Here is a 25,036-nt window from a genome sequence, read left to right as displayed (position 1 = left end):
CAGTTGCACAAATGGATGTATTTGATTCAGCCAAGAAAGGTACCCAGCAGTAGTACCTGCATTACAGAAACATCAGGAAACAATGAACCAGAAAAGAAAGAAGAGGAGCTATATTAGACCTGTAGCAATACATCCTTATCTGTAAAAGTGTCTTCCTTTCAGTCACAGCATCATCAGATCTTTCCAAAACCTCAGTAAAATTCCAAATGTTCACAGAATATTCACAATAAACTGAATGTCCTTGCTCTCCCCAATGCCTGAAAGACAATAAACCTTCTATAATAGAGGGAAAACAGTTTAAGGGGTATGTGAGCTTTGGACGCTGCTATTTTGGCGCAGCTATCACAGTACCACGGTTCAGGCACAAAAGATTTTCCCACAAGATTTTGGGTCACAGGAATTTTGGTCACCCAAATGGAAGCATCCAAGAATCCTGTTAGCCCCCCCCCCCCCCCCCCCCCGCACTCACCTCTGGCACTCCTCAGAAGCAAGGCCAGTGCCTGTTCGCTACTGCTGCCAATCTTCCCTCTCCAACGGGCCCCACAGTTGAAACCAAGGAGTGCTGTCTACAGTGGGGAGCCTTGGAACCCTGCCAAAGGTCCTGTTTTGCCCTAAAATACCCACGACCTGTATGTTTGCTGTGGTATCCCCCTCCAACAGGCCCTTAAGCTAAAGCCAAGGAGTGCTATCTCCAGTGGGAAGCTTTTGGACCCTGACAAATGTCCTGCTTTGCCTTAGAATACCCACAGCTTGCCTATTCGCTGCTGCTGCCAATCTTCTCCCTCTAACGGGCACCACAGTTGAAGCCAAGGAGCGCTGTCTACAGTGAGAAGCCTTGAAACACTGCCAAAGGTTCTGCTTCATCCTAGAATACACATAGCCTGGGTATTTACTGCTGCTGTGGGCCCCACAGCTGATGCAAGTGTGGGGGAGGGGCAGGTGAGATAATACAACAGTCAGCAGGACTTTTCCTGATTTCACTGGAGGCAGTGGGCACTTTGTGCGCAGAGAACAATTTAGAATTTTCACAGGAAGAACTGGCACCAACTTCTCCTGGAAGTCTAAGGGATCTGTGTTCTGGGGGGGGGGGCAGGAGGAAAGAAGCGGTACAGCTGGAGCTGGCCACACAAATCCTACAGAGGTGAGTCATGGCAGAGGGGGAGGGAGGAGATTGTGTGCAAAGTTTAGGCATGGGATTTTACGTGCATATTTTATTTATTTTTTCATTTTTGTTACATTTGTACCCTGCACTTTCCAATTAAATCTAATTAGTGTCAACAATAATTGCTTGTTAAAAAGCCAATTATTGGTGCTAATTATCTTGTTATTCAATTAAATTGTGTGTGCAAACTGGGCACACACAAATTTGTATGTGCAATAGTTTGCGACTTTTATAGAATTAGGGAGCTTATATAATAGAAGCACAAATCCTGCAAAAATCATAGGTAAAAATGAAGCTGTGTACACTTATACCTGCTCAAGCACAGGAGTAAATGTATGTACATACAGTAAGTATGATCACATGTATTTTATAAGGTATATGCATAAATCATGACTCTGCTCAAACTCTGATCCAGAGATTATAAATGTATAGATAGGTATATAATAAAAAAGACCTTTAAGAAATTACTCCCTTCATGCACATTAGTTTGTAGCTTAACAAGTGTTAAACACTCTCTTCTGTGTTCACAGAAGAAAATCCTGGAGAAAAACCACGGTTGGCTGTCGAGGGTATATCTGAGAACAGAGTGGATATTGTGCTATTCACGGAAGGGTTTACAAGCAGCTTGAAAATCTGGTAGTGGACAAAGCTATGGGGCCGGATGGGATAAATCCCAGGATACTGGAAGCTCAGAGAAGTCCTGATGGGACCTCTTAAGAATTTATTTAATAGATCTTTAGAGAAGTTCTTCGCGACAGGAGACGAGCTGATGTAGTCCCTCTTCACAAAAGCGGGGACAGGGGAAAAATGGGAAACTACTGGCCGATAAGTCTCACGTTGATGATAGGAAAAATAATGGAGTGGCTGCTGAAGGAAAGGATGGTTATCTTTCTAGAAGCCAATAGGTTACAGAATTCGAGACAACATGGCTTTACCAAAGGAAAATCCTGTCAAACAAATCTGACTGACTGGGTGACCAAAGGACTGGATAAAGGACATGTGCTAGATGTAATCAGTTTGGATGTCAGCAAAACCTTTGATATGGTCCCTCACAGAAGACTCATGAATAAGCTGAGAGAACTGAATTTATGACCCAAAGTGGTGAAATGGATTGGAAACTGGTTGACCAACAGGCGGCAGAGGGTAGTGGTAAATGGATTCCACTCAGAGGAAAGGAAAGTGAGCAGTGAAGTGCCTTGGGATCGGTGCTGGGGCCGATTCTGTTTAATATATTTGTGAGAGACACTGCTGGAGGGTTAAAAGGAAAAGTTTGCCTTTTTGCTGATGACATGAACATACAGTAGCCATTAGAGTGGATACCCTGGAGGGTGTAGAAACCATGAGAAGGGATCTCCAAACATTGGAAGAATGGTCAAGTTCATAAGTAATGCCACACTGGGAAAAGACCAAGGGTCCATCGAGCCCAGCATCCTGTCCACGACAGCAGCCAATCCAGGCCAAGGGCACCTGGCAAGTTTACCAAACAGGGCACCTGGCAAGATTCCCAAAATTTAACTTAAAGAAGTGCAGAGTGATGCACTTGAGGTTCAAAAATCCAAAAAAAATATACTAGATAGGAGGGGAGAGATTGGTAAGTTTGGCTCAGGAGAAGAACCTTGGGGTGATGGTGTCTGAGGATCTCAAGGTGACAAAACAATGCAACATCGTATGGCCACGGCCAGAAGGATATTGTGCTGCATAGAGATGGGTATGGAAGAAAGAAGGCATTGATACCCCTGTACAAGTCATTGGTGAGGCCCCACTTGGAGTATTATGTTCAGTTTTGGAGGCCTATCTTACTAAAAATGTAAAAAAAAAGTAGTTCAAAGAATAGTGAAGAAAATGATATGCAGTTTGCATAGCAAAACGTACAAGGAGAGACTTGATGACTTGAACATGTATACCCTGAAGGAAACGAGAACCAGGGGTGATATAATACAGATATTCAAATATTTGAGGATATGAATTGGGGTTGAAGGGAGTCGACTGAGGAATAATGTTAGGTGGATAGAATGCCCTCCCACGTCAGGTGGTGGAGATGAAAACCATAATGGAATTCAAAAACACATGGGGATAAATACATAGGAATCCTGTGTAGAAGGAATTGATCCAAAGAAGCTTAGTGGAGACTAGCAGGCTTATTTTCAAAAGAGAAGGACGCCCGTCTTTCGACACAAATCGCAAGATGGGTGTCCTTCTGACAGGGTCGCCCAAATCGGCATAATCGAAAGCCGATTTTGGGTGTCCCCAACTGCTTTCCATCGCGGGGATGACCAAAGTTCCCAGAGGCATGTTGAAGGCATAGCGAAGGCGGAACTTGGGCATGCCTAACACATGGGCGTCCTCAACCCATAATCGAAAAAAGAAGGGCGTCCCTGACGAGCACTTGGACGACTTTACTTGGTCCTTTTTTTTGTTATTACCAAGCCACGAAAAGGTGCCTGAACTGACCAGATGACCACCGGAGGGAATCGGGGATGACCTCCCCTTACTTCCCCATTGGTCACTAACCCCCTCCCACCCTCAAAATAATTCTTTAAAAATATTTTTTGCCAGCCTCTATGCCAGCCTCAAATGTCATACTCAGGTCCACCTGAAATTAAATACGACCAAAACCGAGCTTCTCATTTTCCCCCCCAAACCCACCTCCCCGCTCCCCCCGTTTTCTATTTCTGTTGATGGCTCTCTCATTCTCCCTGTCTCCTCAGCTCGAAACCTTGGGGTCATCTTTGACTCTTCTCTCTCCTTCTCTGCTCATATCCAGCAGACCGCCAAGACCTGTCGTTTCTTTCTTTACAACATCCGTAAAATCCGCCCCTTTCTTTCCGAGCACTCTACCAAAAACCTCATCCACACCCTTGTCACCTCTCGTTTAGACTACTGCAATCTGCTTCTTGCTGGCCTCCCACTTAGTCACCTCTCCCCTCTCCAGTCGGTTCAAAACTTTGCTGCCCGTCTCATCGTCCACCAGGGTCGCTTTACTCATACTACCCCTCTCCTCAAGACCCTTCACTGGCTCCCTATCCGTTTTCGCATCCTGTTCAAACTTCTTCTACTAACCTATAAATGTATTCACTCTGCTGCTCCCCAGTATCTCTCCACACTCATCTTTCCCTACACCCCTTCCCGTGCACTCCGCTCCATGGATAAATCCTTCTTATCTGTTCCCTTCACCACTACTGCCAACTCCAGACTTCGCGCCTTCTTTCTCGCTGCACCCTACGCCTGGAATAAACTTCCTGAGCCCCTACGTCTTGCCCCATCCTTGGCCACCTTTAAATCTAGACTGAAAGCCCACCTCTTTAACATTGCTTTTGACTCGTAACCACTCGCCTCCACCTACCCTCCTCTCTTCCTTCCCGTTCACATTAATTGATTTGATTTGCTTACTTTATTTATTTTTTGTCTATTAGATTGTAAGCTCTTTGAGCAGGGACTGTCTTTCTTCTATGTTTGTGCAGCGCTGCGTATGCCTTGTAGCGCTATAGAAATGCTAAATAGTAGTAGTAGTAGTATGCAGGTCCCTGGAGCAGTTTTAGTGGGTGCAGTGCACTTCAGACAGGCGGACCCAGACTCATCCCCCCCTACCTGTTATACTTGTGGTGGTAAATGTGAGACCTCCAAAACCCACCAGAAACCCACTGTACCCACATCTAGGTGCCCCCTTCACCCATAAGGGCTATGGTAGTGGTGTACAGTTGTGGATAGTGGGTTTTGGGGGGGGGGGTTGGGGGGCTCAGCACACACGGTAAGGGAGCTATGCACCTGGGAGCAATTTCTGAAGTCCTCTGCAGTGCCCCCTAGGGTGCCCGGTTGGTGTCCTGGCATGTGAAGGGGACCAGTGCACTATGAATGCTGGCTCCTCCCATGACCAAAGGACTTGGATTTGGTCATTGCTGAGATGGGCGTCCTCAGTTTCCATTATCGCCAAAAATCAGAAACGACCAAGTCTAAGGACGACCATCTCTAAGGTTGACCTAAATGTCCAGATTTGGGCGTCCCCGACCATATTATTGAAACGAAAGATGGACGTCCATCTTGTTTCGATAATACAGGTTTCCCCGCCCCTTCATTGGGACGTCCTACGTGGACGTCCTCAGAAAAACATGGGTGTCCCTTTCGATTATGCCCCTCTAGGTGGCAACACTGGTAATTGAGAAGCAAAGCCAGTACTGGGTGGCTTCTACGGCGTGTGCCAACATTGTGGCTGGATAGATTTGGATGGGCTGGAATGGAGTTTTTAGGGTCTTCGATGAGAACTTCAGATGTTTTAGATCAAAGACAGTGATGTACAGACTTCTATGGTGTCACGATCTCGGATGCTAGAGGTATGTGAGCCCTTGGGCTACTGCCATTGAGCGGCATCAGCAGGCAAAACTCCCCGACCAGGACTGGGCAACACAACAGACAGGACAGAAGCTGCAAAGCAGGAACACACAGGACTAGAACTCTACTTCACCTGCACTTAGCACTTAGTTGAGCCCCTGGGTTCTGGCGGCTGGCAGGACTTACCAGAGACAGGAAAGCACAGGAACTGGGACTCTAAAACAAGCTTGGCAAAACAAGGACCAGGACACAGGACTGAGGGGACATCCTCAGACAAAGAAATACCACACAAGCTTGCACCAAACAGGGACTCAAGGTAAGGCAGAGGGGACTAGAGAACCCACACAAAACAGGCAAGGCAGACAAACACCAGAGGGAACAAGTCTAGGCATACAGATAAAAACCAAAACAAGGCCGAAGTGCTCCTAAGCACCAAAAGGGAAAGCAGGGAAGCCAACCGGGAAAAGCAGGGAAGCCAACAAAGCAGAAAGTGCTCCTAAGCACTAAAAGGGAAAGCAGGGAAGCCAATAAAGCAGAAAGTGCTCCTAAGCACTAACACTGACCGTGACCTTTGGCATTTGCAAAGGCAAAGCAGAAAGTTTCCAGGAAGCTAATAAGCCCAGCAGCAGCTGAGGCTCACTGCAGCAATCTCAAGGCAGCTAAGGGTGAGGCTAGCTGCCAAACTTCCAAGCAAGACTGGAGAGCTACAATCTCCGGACCGGACCCAAAAAGGGAGTCCAGAAAGTCTATGGCAGCCACCGGTTCTGGCCACCAGAGGGCAAGAGGAGCACAAACCAAGAAAATAGTCACAAACGTGACAGCACTTCCTCCTCAAAGCCCCCCCCCCCCCCCCCCCCCGGTCTCCACGGGTGATCCAGGTCTCCATGGGTAACAATGGTGAAACCCACGGAGGAGTTTCAAAATGTGACCATGGGTAGCTGGACTAAGACCCGGGGTGGACTCAGGAATCGAACTGGGGCTGGGACCCAGACTGGACTTAGGACTGGAACTCGTACTGGCATCAGGATTGGAGTCCGGACTGGAGCCATGACTAGAATCAGGGCTCGAACCGGGACTAGAACTCGGACTGGAATCAGGACCGGAACTCGGACTGGAATCAGGACTGGAACTCAGACTGGAATCAGGACTGGAACTCGGACTGGAACTCGGAGTGGAATCAGGAACCAAACCGGGACTGGGACCCAGACTGGACTCAGCATCTTGGCTGGACTCAGAACTCGGCATAGACTCAGCATCATGGCTGGACTCGGCACTTGGCGTGGACTCAGCATCTCGGCTGGAACTCAAACTCAGAGTGGACTCAGCATCATCTTGGCTGGCATTGGAACTTGGCAAAGGCTCAGCTAGGAGTGCCACTTGAACAGGAATCGAAGGCTCCGTTAGAAGCGCCACTCGAAACGGACTCAGAGGCTTGACTGGAAGCGTCACTTGGACTGGAATCGGAGGCTCGGTTCCAAGTGCGACTCGGACTGGACTCCGAGGCTTGAGTGGGAGCACCACTGGACCTGGGATAGGAGGCTTGATTCGAAGCGCCACTCGGACTGGAATCGGAGGCTCGGTTAGAAGCGTCCCTCGGACTGGACTCTGAGGCTTGAGTAGAAGTGCCACTTGAACTGGAATCGGAGGCTCGGTTGAAAGCACCACTTGGACTGGACTTGGAGGCTTGGCTGGACGTGCTGCTGGGTCAGGACTGGACCCCAGCCGGGCCCAGAGCATGGAATTCCCAAGATGTCTCCTTTCAACGACAGCTTCAGGAGTATCCCACAAAGCTGGATTCAAGACCAGCCTGCGGCGATATTCAGAGAGCATGATGAAGGGGTCAATATCAGAAACTGGGTTTTCAACGATCCCGAGCAGCCGGATATGTTTTCTCTCAGCTACCGCTTCAGGGGTCTTTTTCAAAACAGGATGAGACAAAAGTTTACCACGATACTTATGAAGTGTCATGGACGGATCAAGAACAACGAAGGAGCTGGACCCCAGCTGGGAGTGTGATCTTGCCGAGCTCATGGCCTTTGCAATCTGTCACGATCTCAGATACTAGAGGTATGTGAGCTCTTGGGCTACTGCCGTTGAGCGGCAGCAGCAGGCAAAACTCCCCGACCAGGACTGGGCAACACAACAGACAGGACAGAAGCTGCAAAGCAGGAACACACAGGACTAGAACTCCACTTCACCTGCACTTAGCCACCGTTCACCAGGAGTTGAGCCCCTGGGTTCTGGCGGCCGGCAGGACTTACCGGAGACAGGAAAACACAGGAACTGGGACTCTAAAACAAGCTTGACAAAACAAGGACCAGGAAACAGGACTGAGGGGACATCCTCAGACAAAGAAATACCACACAAGCTTGCACCAGACAGGAACACAAGGTAAGGCAGAGGGGACTAGAGAACCAACACAAAACAGGCAAGGCAGACAAACACCAGAGGGAACAAGACTAGGCATACAGATAAAAACCAAAACAAGGCCGAAGTGCTCCTAAGCACCAAAAGGGAAAGCAGGGAAGCCAACAAAGCAGAAAGTGCTCCTAAGCACTAACACTGACCTTGACCTTTGGCGTTTGCAAAGGCAAAGCAGAAAGTTACCAGGAAGCTAATATGCCCAGCAGCAGCTGAGGCTCAGCTGCAGCAATCTCAAGGCAGCTAAGGGTGAGGCTAGCTGCCAAACTTCCAAGCAAGACTGGAGAGCTACAGTCTCTGGACCGGACCCAAAAAGGGAGTCCGGAAAGTCTATGGCAGCCACCGGTTCTGGCCACCAGAGGGCGAGAGGAGAACAAACCAAGAAAATAGTCACAAACGTGACATATGGTCTATGCTGTGAAAATGACAAGGACAAATGAAGATCAGGTATACATATGTTATATCACCTCATATCTTAAATAATGAGTTTATCTTCTCAGGCAGAGTGTATGGCACATACAGGTCTTTATTTTATTTATTTGTTGCATTTGTATCCCACATTATTCCACCTCTTTGCAGGCTCAATGTGGCTTACAATACATCATGAGTAGTGACAATGCATGAGAAAGTATACATTTAGTATTAACAGAAGGCTTTTGGGTAACATGATAATGATAGAACATGATAGTATTTTTCACCAAGCATAGTAAGAGAAATATAAGAAATATATAAGAATTATATAACAAAATACAGTGGGGGAAATAAGTATTTGATCCCTTGCTGATTTTGTAAGTTTGCCCACTGACAAAGACATGAGCAGCCCATAATTGAAGGGTAGGTTATTGGTAACAGTGAGAGATAGCACATCACAAATTAAATCCGGAAAATCACATTGTGGAAAGTATATGAATTTATTTGCATTCTGCAGAGGGAAATAAGTATTTGATCCCAAACCAACCAGTAAGAGATCTGGCCCCTACAGACCAGGTAGATGCTCCAAATCAACTCGTTACCTGCATGACAGACAGCTGTCGGCAATGGTCACCTGTATGAAAGACACCTGTCCACAGACTCAGTGAATCAGTCAGACTCTAACCTCTACAAAATGGCCAAGAGCAAGGAGCTGTCTAAGGATGTCAGGGACAAGATCATACACCTGCACAAGGCTGGAATGGGCTACAAAACCATCAGTAAGACGCTGGGCGAGAAGGAGACAACTGTTGGTGCCATAGTAAGAAAATGGAAGAAGTACAAAATGACTGTCAATCGACAAAGATCTGGGGCTCCACGCAAAATCTCACCTCGTGGGGTATCCTTGATCATGAGGAAGGTTAGAAATCAGCCTACAACTACAAGGGGGGAACTTGTCAATGATCTCAAGGCAGCTGGGACCACTGTCACCACGAAAACCATTGGTAACACATTACGACATAACGGATTGCAATCCTGCAGTGCCTGCAAGGTCCCCCTGCTCCGGAAGGCACATGTGACGGCCCGTCTGAAGTTTGCCAGTGAACACCTGGATGATGCCGAGAGTGATTGGGAGAAGGTGCTGTGGTCAGATGAGACAAAAATTGAGCTCTTTGGCATGAACTCAACTCGCCGTGTTTGGAGGAAGAGAAATGCTGCCTATGACCCAAAGAACACCGTCCCCACTGTCAAGCATGGAGGTGGAAATGTTATGTTTTGGGGGTGTTTCTCTGCTAAGGGCACAGGACTACTTCACCGCATCAATGGGAGAATGGATGGGGCCATGTACCGTACAATTCTGAGTGACAACCTCCTTCCCTCCGCCAGGGCCTTAAAAATGGGTCGTGGCTGGGTCTTCCAGCACGACAATGACCCAAAACATACAGCCAAGGCAACAAAGGAGTGGCTCAGGAAGAAGCACATTAGGGTCATGGAGTGGCCTAGCCAGTCACCAGACCTTAATCCCATTGAAAACTTATGGAGGGAGCTGAAGCTGCGAGTTGCCAAGCGACAGCCCAGAACTCTTAATGATTTAGAGATGATCTGCAAAGAGGAGTGGACCAAAATTCCTCCTGACATGTGTGCAAACCTCATCATCAACTACAGAAGACGTCTGACCGCTGTGCTTGCCAACAAGGGTTTTGCCACCAAGTATTAGGTCTTGTTTGCCAGAGGGATTAAATACTTATTTCCCTCTGCAGAATGCAAATAAATTCATATACTTTCCACAATGTGATTTTCCGGATTTAATTTGTGATGTGCTATCTCTCACTGTTACCAATAACCTACCCTTCAATTATGGGCTGCTCATGTCTTTGTCAGTGGGCAAACTTACAAAATCAGCAAGGGATCAAATACTTATTTCCCCCACTGTATATATTTATTAATAGCAAGAGGATCTTGGGTAGCGTGATGATGAGAAAACATTTTAATATTTTGGCAGGTAGATATAGTGGAGGTAGTTCTGGATATGTGTACAGGAGTTCATATTTGTTTATCATTGTTGTATGCCTTGTTGAAGAGATGAGTCTTCAGCAGAATTCAGTAGTTAGCTAGTTCATAGATCGTTTTTAAATTGCGCAACAGCACATTCCAGAATTGTGTGCTCAGGTAGGAAAAGGTTGACGCATGCGTTAGTTTGTATTTGAGACCTTTACAGTTTGGGAAGTGAAGATTAAGGAATGTGCGGGATGATTTTTTAGCATTCCTGGGTGGTAGGTCTATCAGGTCTGACATGTAGGCTGGTGCGTCTCCGTGAATAATTTTATGAACTAGGGTGCATATTTTGAATGTAATACGTTCTTTGAGTGGGAGCCAGTGCATCTCTTTTGTAGGGGTTTGGCGCTTTCATATTTTGTTTTACCGAATATGAGCCTAGCCGCAGTGTTCTGAGCTGTCTGAAGTTTCTTGATTATTTGCTCTTTGCAGCCAGCGTAGAGTGCGTTGCAGTAATCTAGGTGGCTGAGAACCATCGATTGTACCAGATTGCGGAAGACGGTTCTTGGGAAGAAAGGTCTTACTCTTTAATTTCCACATTGAATGGAACATCTTCTTGGTTGTGTTTTTCACGTGACTCTCAAGTGTTAGGTGTCTATAGATGGTAACTCCAAGAATTTTTAGGGTGTCTGAAATTGGAAGATTCAGTTTTGGTGTGTCAATAGTGGTGAATTTGTTCGTATTATGTTGTGAGGTGAGTACAAGGCATTGGGTTTTTTCTGCATTAAGCTTCAGCTTGAATGCGTCCGCCCATGTGTGCATGATATGTACGCTTTGGTTGATGTCATTAGAAATTTCCTTTAGGTCTTGTTTAAATGGAATGTAGATCGTTACATCGTCTGCGTATATGTATGGGTTAAGGTTCTGGTTTGATGGTAGTTTCGCCAAGGGTATCATCATTAGGTTGAATAGAGTCGGTGAGAGGGGGATCCCTGTGGAATTCCGCATTCAGGTATCCATGTAGCTGATGTAGTCGAATTAGATGTCACTTGGTATGATCGTGTGGTTAGGAATCCTTTGAACCAGTTGAGAACATTTCCTCCAATTCCGAAGTAGTCAAGGATATGTAGTAGTATTCCATGATCAACCATATCGAAGGCGCTAGACATGTCAAATTGTAGTAATAGTATATTCTTGCCAGTTGCAATCGTTTGTTTAAATGTATTTATGAGAGTAACTAGTACTGTTTCCGTGCTGTGGTTAGACCGAAATCCTGACTGGGAGTCGTGTAGTATTGAGAATTTGTTTAAGTAGTTTGTGAGTTGTTTGGTTACCATCCCTTCCATTAGTTTGGTTATTAAGGGTATGGATGCTACTGGTCTGTAGTTGGTTAGTTCGCTGGTACTCTTCTTTGTGTCTTTGGGTATTGGAGTGAGTAGAATGTTTCCTTTATCTGCCATAATCTACTATGTTACTATGTAAACTGATTTTGAACACCTACAATTGTTTACGATGTTTCAACATACTGACTGGGCACTAATTGATGCACATCCTTAGCATTTTTCATATTGCGTCAACCGGGAATAAGGTTTGATCCTAGTTTCATACACTACTTGAAGGGGTATATTACAGAAAAGAACTAACGAGGACAGAAGAATATAGAGACTGAGAAAACTGAAGCTGTCTGGGCATGGAGGAGAACAGATTCTGCCCCAGGCGAAAAGAATGAGTGGGGCTAGAAGTGTTCTTAGAGGGGTAGGAGAGGTTTCTGTATCTAAAACACAATTTGTAATCAATTAGAACATGCTGGGCAGATAGTGGAGGAATGTCCACTCCCCCATCCCCCCATGCTGCCCGTTCCAACTGCCCACTAGAAAATTTTCCATCCGGAAATGTCCTGTCGAAATGTTGAACTGGATAATATCATTTGTTAATGCAACATTAAAGTGTAGTCGGTTTTCTTCGGATATGGGAAATATTGTGTTTTGACAGCAATTGTTTAATGGTGACTTGTCACAGACTTCTAATTATTGACCTATTGCTAGTATCCCATTTTGGATGAAGTTGACTTAATTTGTAGTTAGTTCTCAGCTAGTAAACAACATAGATCGATTCAATTTACTTCATAATTCTCAACATGGGTTTTGAGCCTTTCATAGTACTGAGACTTTATATCTTTGAATTCTGAAGTTAAAAAGGTTTTATCTGGTGGAGGAAACATTGTTTTACTACAATTTGACATATCAACAGCTTTTGATATAGTAAATCATATTTTGTTATTGAATTTATATTCAATTTATGGTTTGACGAATTCAGTTTTCTTATGGTTTGAATCATTTCTTACTCAGTGGCACTATCTTCTAATATAATAAAACGCACCGTGAACGTTCTAATGAGGACAACGTTCTGAAGCCATCTGACGTCACTCCCTGAGTCCCTGGCTGTAGGGTTCGTGGTGTTCGTGGCGTTCGTGGTGTTCGTGGTGTGAAGCCATCCAGCCGTCTCTGCCCCGCCCTCGCGTCTAAACAAACAAATCCGGAAGCGAAGCGTCAGGGAAGGAGGCGGCGCTCCCGACGTCTACCCTTCCCTTCGCTGTGTTCCGCCTTCAAAACAAGGCGGAACACAGCGAAGGGAATGCTAGACGTCGGGAGCGCCGCCTCCTTCCCTGACGCTTCGCTGCACGAACCGCCACGGAGGTAAAGTTAAAAAGAATAAAAAAAAAAAAAAAAAAAGGGATGCATGGATGCGAAGGGGTGGGGGGCATGGATGCGAAGGGGGGGCATGGATGCGAAGGGGGGGCATGGATGCGAGGCATGGATGCGAAGGGGGGGGCATGGATGCGAAGGGGGGGGGGAGAAGAGGGCGGGCCAGGCTGGGACATGGCAGAGAGAGTAGCATGGATGCGAGGGGGGGGTCATGGAAGGGCGAGAGGGGACTTGCTGGAAAAGGATGAATGGAAGCGGCAGGGGACAGAGGAGCATGGATGGGTATGGATTAGGAGGGCAGGGCACAGGGAGAGAGGGGAATTACTGGAAATGGATGAATGGAGGGGGCAGGGGACAGAGGAGCATGGATGGGCATGGATTGGGAGGGCAGGACTCTGGGAGAGAGGGAAATTGCTGGATAGGGAAAAATGGAGGGGCCAGGTGACAGAGGAGCATGGATGGGCATGGATTGGAAGGGCAGAACTCAGGGAGAGGGGAATTGCTGGATAGGGATGAATGGAGGAGACAGATGGGCATGGATGGATATGGATTGCAGAGCAGGCCTCAGGCAGAGAGGGGAAATGCTGGATAGGGAAAAATGGAGGGGCCAGGTGACAGATGAGCATGGATGGGCATGGATTGGAAGGGCAGGACTCAGGGAGAGGGGAATTGCTGGATAGGGATGAATGGAGGGGACAGATGGGCATGGATGGATATGGATTGCAGAGCAGGCCTCAGGCAGAGAGGGGAAATGCTGGATAGGGAAAAATGGAGGGGCCAGGTGACAGATGAGCATGGATGGGCATGGATTGGAAGGGCAGGACTCAGGGAGAGGGGAATTGCTGCATAGGGATGAATGGAGGGGACAGATGGCCATGGATGGATATGGATTGCAGGGCAGGCCTCAGGCAGAGAGGGGAAATGCTGGATAGGGATGAATGGAGGGGGCAGGTGACAGACAAACATGGATGGCCATGGATTGGGAGGGCAGGGCTCAGGGACAGAGGGGAATTGCTAGAAAAGGATGAATGGAGGGGGCAGGGGACAGATGGCCATGGATTGGGAGGGCACGGCTCACACTCTCTCTCTCATATACAATGTCTTTCTGACTCTCACTCTCACACACTCTGTCTCACACAGTATCACATTCACTCTCTATGTGCCACACAGTCACTCTCACACTCGCTTGGTGTCATACACTCACTCTCACAGAGAATCTGTGTCTCACACACACTCTCTCTCTTGCCCACACACACACACTCTCTCTCACACTGTGTCTCACATACACACACTCTCATTCTCACACATACTCTCTCACAAACACACTCACACCCAGACTCACTCTCTCTCTCACACACTCACACTTTCACTCTGACTCTCAAACAGTCACTCTCACATACTCTCCCAAACATACACACTCCAAGGAAAACCTTGCTAGCGCCCGTTTCATTTGTGTCAGAAACGGGCCTTTTTTACTAGTTTAGTAATAAAAGATAATTCACTATCAAATCCCTGACATTCACCTTGTGGTGTCCCCCAGGGTTCTCCCTTGTCTCTTGTGTTGTATAATTTGCACATGAGTACTTTAGGTCAGCTTTCTTTTGGAACTGGTGTCAAACTTTGGTTTTATGCTTACAATATTTTCCTTTTGGTTCCTTAGATATGTTTTATTCTAATATTAACATCTATGTACAGAAAATAATTGATTTATCTTCATTCAGACTTAAAACTGAATGAAGATAAAACAAAGATCCTCTGGTTTCTACTTGATATTCAATTATTCCAGAGACTATTACAATAAATAATGGATTTTCTATTCAAGTTGATTGTGAATCTAGAGTATTAGGTATATAATTCTCGATTTATCACTTTCAATGGAGTTTCAAATAAGAAGTATTATATGCAAAGCTTATTTTAAACTTAAACAGCTACACTTCTTGTTTGAACAATTCAATACTTGACAATGGTAATTCATTGTATATAGGATTAATGGTTAAACAATTATTTAGACTTCAGATGATTCAGAACTCAGCAGCTACGATGAACTTTCATAGTTTCAAGTATGAAAGTATTTCTCCATTGCTGGTTAAGTTACACGCTGCCGGTTCGAGCAAGAATTAATTTCAAAGTACTACGTCTTGCATTTAAATTTTTATATGGAACCTGTTCTGCTGATTTCTACTACTACTACTACTACTACTATTTAGCATTTCTATAGCGCTACAAGGCATACGCAGCGCTGTACAAACATAGAAGAAAGACAGTCCCTGCTCAAAGAGCTTACAATCTAATAGACAAAAAATAAATAAAGTAAGCAAATCAAATCAATTAATGTGAACGGGAAGGAAGAGAGGAGGGTAGGTGGAGGCGAGTGGTTACAAGTGGTTACGAGTCAAAAGCAATGTTAAAGAGGTGGGTTTTCAGTCTAGATTTAAAGGTGGCCAAGGATGGGGCAAGACGTAGGGGCTCAGGAAGTTTATTCCAGGCGTAGGGTGCAGCGAGATAGAAGGCGCGAAGTCTGGAGTTGGCAGTAGTGGAGAAGGGAACAGATAAGAAGGATTTATCCATGGAGCGGAGTGCACGGGAAGGGGTGTAGGGAAGGACGAGTGTGGAGAGATACTGGGGAGCAGCAGAGTGAATTTATAGGTTAGTAGAAGAAGTTTGAACAGGATGCGAAAACGGATAGGGAGCCAGTGAAGGGTCTTGAGGAGAGGGGTAGTATGAGTAAAGCGACCCTGGCGGAAGATGAGATGGGCAGCAGAGTTTTGAACCGACTGGAGAGGGGAGAGGTGACTAAGTGGGAGGCCAGCAAGAAGCAGATTGCAGTAGTCTAAACGAGAGGTGACAAGGGTGTGGATGAGGGTTTTGGTAGAGTGCTCGGAAAGAAAGGGGCGGATTTTACGGATGTTGTAAAGAAAGAAACGACAGGTCTTGGCGGTCTGCTGGATATGAGCAGAGAAGGAGAGAGAAGAGTCAAAGATGACCCCAAGGTTTCGAGCTGAGGAGACAGGGAGAATGAGAGAGCCATCAACAGAAATAGAAAACGGGGGGAGCGGGGAGGGGGGTTTGGGGGGGAAAATGAGAAGCTCGGTTTTGGTCATATTTAATTTCAGGTGGCGTTGAGACATCCAGGCAGCAATGTCAGACAAGCACGCTGAAACTTTGGTTTGGATGCAAGGTGAGATATCAGGGGTAGAAAGGTAGATTTGGGAGTCATCAGCATAGAGGTGGTAGGAAAAGCCATGGGATGAGATTAATGAACCAAGGGAAGAAGTGTAGATAGAAAAGAGGAGGGGACCAAGAACAGAACCCTGAGGTACACCGACAGGCAGAGGGATAGAAGTAGAAGAGGATCCACCAGAGTGATGGTTTAAAGATTTTAATGAGTTCTGCTTTATCTAGAACTTGCAATTCCTTGTTATTGGCTTTTCCATCTGTTAAAGGCATCTGTTTTAAAGCATTATTTTCTAAATCTTTGTTGTTTTCTACTATTCGTCTTTGGAAGAGTTTACCAGTACGGTTACATTCTATAACAAATCTTTTTGCCTTTCGGAAAGCTTTAAAAATAAATATTCCTAAATTGTAAATAGTTCATTTTGGGTTTTTTTTTTAGTAGATTAATTTTTTTAATATCCTAATTTATGTATCAGTTGTTTTCTTAATTATTACCTCACCTTGAATTCCTATTTTGGAAAAACTGATGGGTTATAAGAGTCAGATAACATAACATATCAGATTCTATATAGGGCGCCTAAAAAATATCAGTGCAGAAATCAATGCCGTCTAAGTGTGTTCTGTAAGCAGCATGGTATATAGAATATGCTTAGTTGATATCTCAACGCCTAAAACTGCATGCCTCCATTTACACCAATGAAAACGTGGAGGGGAATAATCGAACGGCGCCGGCGAAATACATGGCCGGCGATGTATTTTGGCGGTGCCACAAACAGCTGGCCAGACCCGTATTTTCGAAAAAGATGGCCGGCCATCTTTTGTTTCGATAATATGGTTCCGGCCAGCCAAATGCATTGGATTTGGCTGAGGTTTGAGATGGCCGGCTTCATTTTTTAGCGATAATGGAAAGTTATGTCGGCCATCTCATACCCCGGCCAAATTCAAGGCATTTGGCCGTGGGAGGAGCCAGCATTTTTAGTGCACTGGCCCCCCTGACATGCCAGGACACAAACTGGGCTCCCTAGGGGTTACTGCGGTGGACTTCAGAAAAGCTCCCACGTGCATAGCTCCCTTACTTTGGGAGCCGAGCCCCCCAACCCCCCCCCCCAAAAAACCCACTACCCACAAATGTACTGCACCCACTAAAACTGCTCCAGGGACCTGCATACAGCCTCTAGGACTTATTGCTGCTGTATAACTTTGGCACACCAGTTCACACCTGAAGATTAATCTCTCTGAAAAAGTCCTTTCTTGAAATAACCACGTTTACTCACAGTTAACTGCAGATCAGAGGTTGTGCCCCACTGGCAAATAGTCCCCTGGTACTAAGATTAGCAGTAGGTCAGAGCTGGCACAATGGTGTACAATGCCCTCTTTCAGCACCATTCAAGGTAAGAACTACGTTCTCTGACGTGGGTAACACAGGAAAGGGAACTAAAACTGGCTTACAAAAATGGTCACTACCGCATGCACTACAACAGGAAACAAAACAGGGCACACTCTGACCCAGTAAGCAGGGGGAAAGCAGCAGGGGAGTAGAGCCTACCAACTATCAATACCTACACCCACCACAATGCATTGCTGATGTGACTCTGCAGTGCAAATAACAGAAAAGGTGTCACACTCACCCCAGAGCCACATCACAAGCAGGAAAAGGCTGTCGGAGGACAGAACACATTCTGCTGTCATGGAGGTGGGTACGGCATTTGAGACTGGCATACAGGCTGGAAAAAAAGTGTTTAAAGTGGGTTTTTTTGGGTGGGAGGGGGTTAGTGACCACTGGGCGAGTACGGGGAGGTCATCTCCGCTTCCTTCCGGTGGTCATGTGGTCAGTTTGGGCACCTTTTTGAGGCTTGGTCGTGAAAATAAAAGGACCAAGTAAACCTGGCGAAATACTGCTTAACGCCGTTTTTTTTCCATTATCGGCGAAAGCCGGCTATCTGGTAGCCACGCCCATACCTGCCCATGTCCCGCCTTCGCTTCACCACTGACACGCCCGTTTGAACTTTCGCCGGCGAGGCGACGGGAAAGCGTCGATGCTGTCAAAAAAACCAGCTTTCGATTATACCGATTTCGCCGCTTTTCCGAGATCACCAGCCATCTCCCGATTTGTGTTGGGAAATGGCCGGCGATCACTTTCGATTATGAGCTGGATAGTATACTACTACTACTACTACTACTAATAGCATTTACATAGCGTTACCAGACGCACGCAGCGCTGAACATTTGACATAGAGAGACAGTCCCTGCTCAAAGAGCTTACAATCTAGGTACTCCCAGCACATAGATTTAAGTGCACAGGGCCATATTCTATAACTACATGCGCAAATTTCAGAATACGCTTAGCGAGTTGTGCATGTAAATTCTAATTATTGCCAATTAGTGCCCATCATTGTTTATTAAGAGCTGTTATCAATGTTGATTAGCTTGTTAAGCCAATTAAGTTATACACATTGTTATAAAATATGCTTGGATTTCGGCGCAGATCTCTAGGCGCGCTATATAGAATCCTGGGGTTAATGCATGACAACAGGAATAATACTGTAAAATGTTTTTAACACGTTTTGTGGTAACCAGTTTTCCTGTGCCAGTGCCACATTAACACCCTTCAGTAAGAGGATCCCTTAATTAGAAATACATTCCCCAAGAGAGTTGCTTTTCAGCTATTTCACCAGACTAATATTTTAATGGTATGCTTCTTCACACAATCATTTAAAATAGCATGCAAACTGAGAACATGTAACTATCTGACCAGAACTAATTTCAAGTGGATAGTGCTTCAAAGTATGAGTATATTTCTTCTCATCACTTTCTAAAAATATTTGCAAGTGATAGTTCTCTTCCTTTAGTGCCTAATCTAATTTTATCAATACACCATATTGTTGTGTTTGTGACCTGCATTATACCACACACTATTATTGTCCTATTATGTACAATGGAAAAAATTCTGATACACCTTTGTTTTGTGCTTAAAGATGCAACAGAAGCATGGCACAAAGTGATGTTAATTCATGTTGACCTTTAAAATTCTGAGGTGCATAAATGGTCACATCTGGCATTTGTTCTATTACTGCTAGAAAAATATTTGACAGAAAGACAGGAGGTAAACCTCCGCAGAATTGACAAGTCAAGCAATAGCAGCAAAGGTGGTCCAAGGAAGGAAGGGAGGACAACCAATGATATTTAAAAACCTTTACTGAAGAAAGACTCGACTTGGGTCAAGTTTCGGAAACTGCCTGCATCAGGGGTCTGCAAATATACATAAAAAGTATTTAAAAAATAAAAACAATGTACAGATATTTAAAAAAATTACATATATACATGGGCTAGATTCTATATTTAGTGCCAAAACATGGGCACCAAAAAAAGCATTATTCTATAAGCCATGCTTAAAGTTAGTTGTGGTTTACATAATAGCGCTCACACCCAGCAATTGTGCCTAACTTTAGGCACAGTTATTTGTATCAACTGAAACATTGTACAAATGTACACACCTAAATTAGGTGCATATCCCCATTATTCTACAATAGCAAATATTAATTTTAGGAATGCCCCATTATGTCCATGACCCTCCCATTTTTGCGCCCCCTTTTTCAGATCATGTGTACATTTTAGGTACGGATCCTACACATAAATGTATGCACATACATGCTAATTAAATCTAATTAGTGCCAATAATTGCATGTTAAAAAGCCAATTTGTGTGCACAATTTTTGGCGACTTTTATAGAATTAGAGGAATAGTAACAAAATCAAATGGAAACTAAAGGATTACTATCAGATTCTTCAATATACAATAAAGTAAGCACATAAATAGGGAAAACAAACTTCCTGTAAACAAACAGAAAAACAACAAAATATAATACTACACTAAAGTCTTCACTATAGATCAACAAACATCCTAGGCAAACCATAGATACATGTTTGCAGGCTTTCATAGCTAAAATCAGTTTTACAGAGAGGGCTATCAATTTCCAAAAAATATACAGCAATGGAGCATGGTTTCAAGTTCTCATAAATACAATAATGTTTTCTCAGACTAAGGCCCCCTTTTACAAAGCCATGCTAGCAGCTGCCAGTGTGGTAATGCTGACACAGCTCATTCACTTTGCGCTGCAGCTGCTAGTGAAGCTTTGCAAAATGGGAAGGGGGTAACTTACAACCACAAATAAATAACATTAATTCACAATAAAAACAATTGGAAAGCCACAGATGACTATAGAATATATACTTAAAAATGTAATCAGCCAGACACTCTCTCAATGGTAAGCTGAAAAATATCTAAGGGGCCCTTTTGCTAAGCTGCAATAAAACAAGCCTTGCACTAGCGATGGCAGCCATTTTTGCCACACACCAGGGCCCCTTTTACTCCAGTGGGTAAAAGGGCCAAAAAAGACATGGTCATGGTAAGTTTGCACTTGCCGCACAGCCATTTTGGTGGGAGCACTTACTGCCACCGATTGAGGTGCCGGTAAGGGTTCCCGCGCTAACCGGGCCACGCGTGATGCTGCCCGATTACCACCGGGTAGCCCCCTGTGGAAATATTTTTAAAATATTTCCACTAATGCTGAAAATGTCGTGTGCTATGGGTGAAACTACCATCGGCACCTGCATTGGGCCAGCTGTATTTCCGAGTTGCCACGTTGCAACCCTTTAGTAAAAGGGCCACTAAAACGGCTGCCACTAGCACAGGCCCCTTTTACCACAGCTTAGTAAAAAGGTCTCATAAAAAAGGAATTAAAAAACGAAAACAAACAGCAAAATATGGCAGATATTCAGACATACTGGTCATATAAGGTGGACCACTGATTTGGGCATCTAAAATTTTGTCATGCATGCAGATTATTTGTATACATGTGCATTTATGAACTAATGCATATAATTGAATTACATGCTTAGAAAAGCTTTAGCATGCATCTATTGTACGCATTTAAACCAAATGTATGAAAAAATATGAAACAAAATACAAATTGGGAAAGGTAAGGTCTCATGCGTTAACTGGGCAGTAATTGTCAGCGCGCATACAATGCTGATAACTGCTTGGTTAGCGCCACGCGCCGGAAAATAAAATATATTTTCTGGCACACTTAGTGGACACATGTAAAAAATGAAATTACCTCCCGGACCATGCGGTAGCCGGGCAGTAGTTCTGAATTGGCATATGTTGGGAGCGCATAGGCACCTATCCTGCTTATTTTCGAAGGAGATCGCCGGCCATCTTCCGACACAAATCAGGAGATGGCCGGCCATCTCCTGACGCCGGCGAAATCGGTATAATCGAAAGCCAATTTTGGCCGGCTCCAACTGCTTTCCGTCACAGATTAGCCAAAGTTAAAGGTGGTGTTTCCGCAGGGTATGGAAGACAGGACGGAGGCGGGACGGGGGCGTTGTTAAGACATGACCGGCTTCAGCCGACAATGGAAAAAAGAAGGCCGGCTCGGACTAGCATTTGGCTGGCTTCACTTGGTCTATTTATTTTTAGGACCAAGCCTCAAAAAGTGCCTCAATTGACCAGATGATCACCGGAGGGAATCGGAGATCACCTCCCCTTACTCCCCCAGTGGTCACCAACCCCCTCCCACCCCCAAAAAAAAATAAAACCTTTTTTGCCAGCCTCTATGTCAGCCTGAAATGTCATACCCAGCTCCCTGACAACAGTATGCAGGTCCCTGGAGCAGTTTTTTGTGGGTGCAGTGCACTTCAGGCAAGTGGACCCAGGTCCACCCACCCCCACCTGTTACACGTGGTGGTAAATGGGAGCCCTCCAGACCCCCTCCAAAACCCACTGTACCTACATGTAGGTGCCCCCCTTCACCCATAAGGGCTATGGTAATGGTGTAGAGTTGTGGGGAGTGGGTTTGGGGGGGATTTGGGGGGCTGAGCACACAAGGTAAGGGAGGTATGCACCTGGGAGCAATTTTTGAAGTCCACTGCCGTGCACCCTAGGGTGCCCAGTTGGTGTCCTGGTATGTCAAGGGGACCAGTGCACTACAAATGCTGGCCCCTCCCACGACCAAATGCCTTGGATTTGGCCGGGTTTGAGATGGCCAGCATCGGTTTCCATTATTGGTGAAAACCGATGCCGGCCATCTCTGACATTTGGCGTGCCCCAACTGTATTATCGAAATGAAAGATGGCCGGCCATCTTTTTCAATAATACGGTTCGGGACCGCTCTTTGCGGCGCCTGGCCACCCATATAGAATGCCGGTGCCGTTCAATCATGCCCCTCCACGTGGCTTAGTAAAAGGGCCCCTTAATGAGCTAATGAGTGCTGATAATAGCACTTAACAAGCAATAAAGAACACTAATTGGAAATGATTAGAATTTAGGTGCTAAGTTGCTAAGCATATTCTGTAACGATGCGCGCCAAACTTCTAATGCAAGTGGGCAAAAAGGGGCATGGTTATGGGCAGGGAAATGGGTGTTTTGTGGGCATTCCGAAATGTATGCGCCTAGTTATAGAATATGGCTCAGTGTGCCAAAATCTACGTGCTGGGATTTACATCAAGTTTTCGTTGCTGTAAATGGATGCGCAAAGATTTAGGTGCTGAAATAGGAACTAAGTGAATTCTATAACTGGTGCCAAATATGCTTAGCCGGCACTGATTTCAGTGCTGAATTTTTTAGGTGCCATATATAGAATTTCCCCCTAAGTGTATGTTAGCACTTAATTCAGTTTAGTAAAAGGGCCCCACTTATATGGATAAAATTATCCAGTTGAGGCTGAATATTAATTCTATCAGCTTAACTCTTGACCATGCTCTTGGATATATTCAGCTGGCGGTGCTCAGTATTTGCTGACTGCCGCTGGTGTTGTTACCTAATATTCAATGCTGGGCCCAGTCTGGGCTTTGGTATTAAATATCTGGTTTGCAGAGTTAGCTAACACACTGTCGACTAAGTCTAATATTCAGCACTTAACCGGCTATCGGTTATCACATAAAGATAGGACTGCAGTCCTATTTAAGCGGTTAACATGGTCAGTTAAGTGCTGGATATCGGCACTTAAGCGGCCAAGTGCCGACTCCACCCCTGGAATGCCCCCAAAATAGCCAAGTTGCAGTTCAGCACTAACCAGTTATTTTCAGCGGCGCTAACTGATCTGATTGTAGTGTTGTCAAAACAAGGTTAAGAGGTCTGGAGTAGCAACAAATGAACATTTAGCCCTGAACAGATTATTTAACTGGCTAGGAGCCATTTCTGGCCAGTTAAATTGTGTTGAATATCGACCCCCTCATGTTTGCAGGTAAATAATGGGAAAAAGTAGCTGGAAATATTTACTAAGTACTCCCCCTTATACAGTACAGTAGATCTTCCCAAACCTATATCATTGATCCTATAGCCTGAGAGTTTTCAGAATCTCTACTACTACTACTACTACTACTAATCATTTCTATAACTCTACTAGATGTACTCAGCACTGTACACATTATATGCAGGTACTTTCTCTGTCCCTAGAGGGCTCACAATCTAAGGGCTTCTTTTACAAAGCCGCACTACAGATTCTTGGTTCAGCAAATGAGAGAAAACCCATTCAATTCTTATGGGCTTCCTCTCATTTGCCGCTTGGGAATCACTCGTGTGGCTTTGTAAAAGAAGCCCTATGGGGGTTTTTTGTACTTGAGGCAATGAAGGGTTAGTGACTTGCCCAAGGTCACAAGGAGCTACAGCGGGAATCAAACCCAGGTTACAAGGATCAAAGCCTGCTGCACTAATCATTAGGTCACTCCTCCACTCAAGAATGATTTTGTATGACATCAATTTAAATATACTGAAGACCCATTGAAAGGAAATGTATTGTATACACATGAAGAGTAGTTCTACATCAAGGCGCTCAAGGGAGTGTGTCCTTTTGCATATGTAAATGCACAAAAAATTAGTGCTTACATGTGTAAGCCAATAAGAGCTGTTTTGTAAGGGGTGCTTACATGGCACAGTGCACAAATGCAAGGGAACACTATCTACTTAAAAGTGCACCTGCTTGCTTCGTTACTGATGTAACACAGCACCTGAACTTCATGCTAGGCAACGGGTTCTTCCCTGACACTCATGGGAATATACTACTCACCCCAGTTCCAAAAGATGCCAAAAAAGATAGTACTGATCTAACTAACTATCGCCCCTTTGCATCAATACCATTATTTGTAAAACTTATGGAGAGCATGGTGAACAAACAGCTCGCTGAGTATCTGGATGGGTTCTCCATATTCAATGAATCGCAGTCTGGCTTTCATACCCTTCACAGCACTGAAACAGTGCTTGTCACACTTCTATCAAGCTTCAAGCAAGAAATAGCAATAGGGAAAAGCATTCTTTTACTGCAATTTGACTTATCAAGTGCTTTTGACATGGTGGACCACGCCATCCTGTTAAGACTTCTCGACTACTTTGGTGTCGGTGGGCATGTCCTAGCCTGGCTAACCAGTTTCTTAACCACCAGGACCTACCAAGTGAAGTCCAACTCGCAGCTATCCTCTCCATGGCACCAGGTCTGTGGAATGCCCCAAGGTTCGCCGCTCTCTCCTACTCTTTTCAACGTAATGCTGATTCCCCTGGCTGCAGCCTTTTCAAAACTTGGTCTCCACCCATTTATCTATGCAGATGATGTCACTATTTACATCCCATTTCATACAAGCTTCGCTGAAATTACTGATGACATCAGCCTTGGAATAAACACCATGCTCACATGGGCCAGCGCCTTCAAGTTAAAACTTAACACTGAAAAAAACTCATTGCCTTATTCTTACCTCTCCCTTCAATAAATTCAGGCCCACTACCTTATCCGTACCAGGCTTTACCTTACCCATCTCTGACAGCCTACGTATACTAGGTGTTATTATAG

Source organism: Microcaecilia unicolor, chromosome 2, assembly GCF_901765095.1.
Source record: "Microcaecilia unicolor chromosome 2, aMicUni1.1, whole genome shotgun sequence".
Classification (NCBI taxonomy): Eukaryota; Metazoa; Chordata; class Amphibia; order Gymnophiona; family Siphonopidae; genus Microcaecilia; species Microcaecilia unicolor.
Note: the sequence above shows the minus strand (reverse complement) of the source record.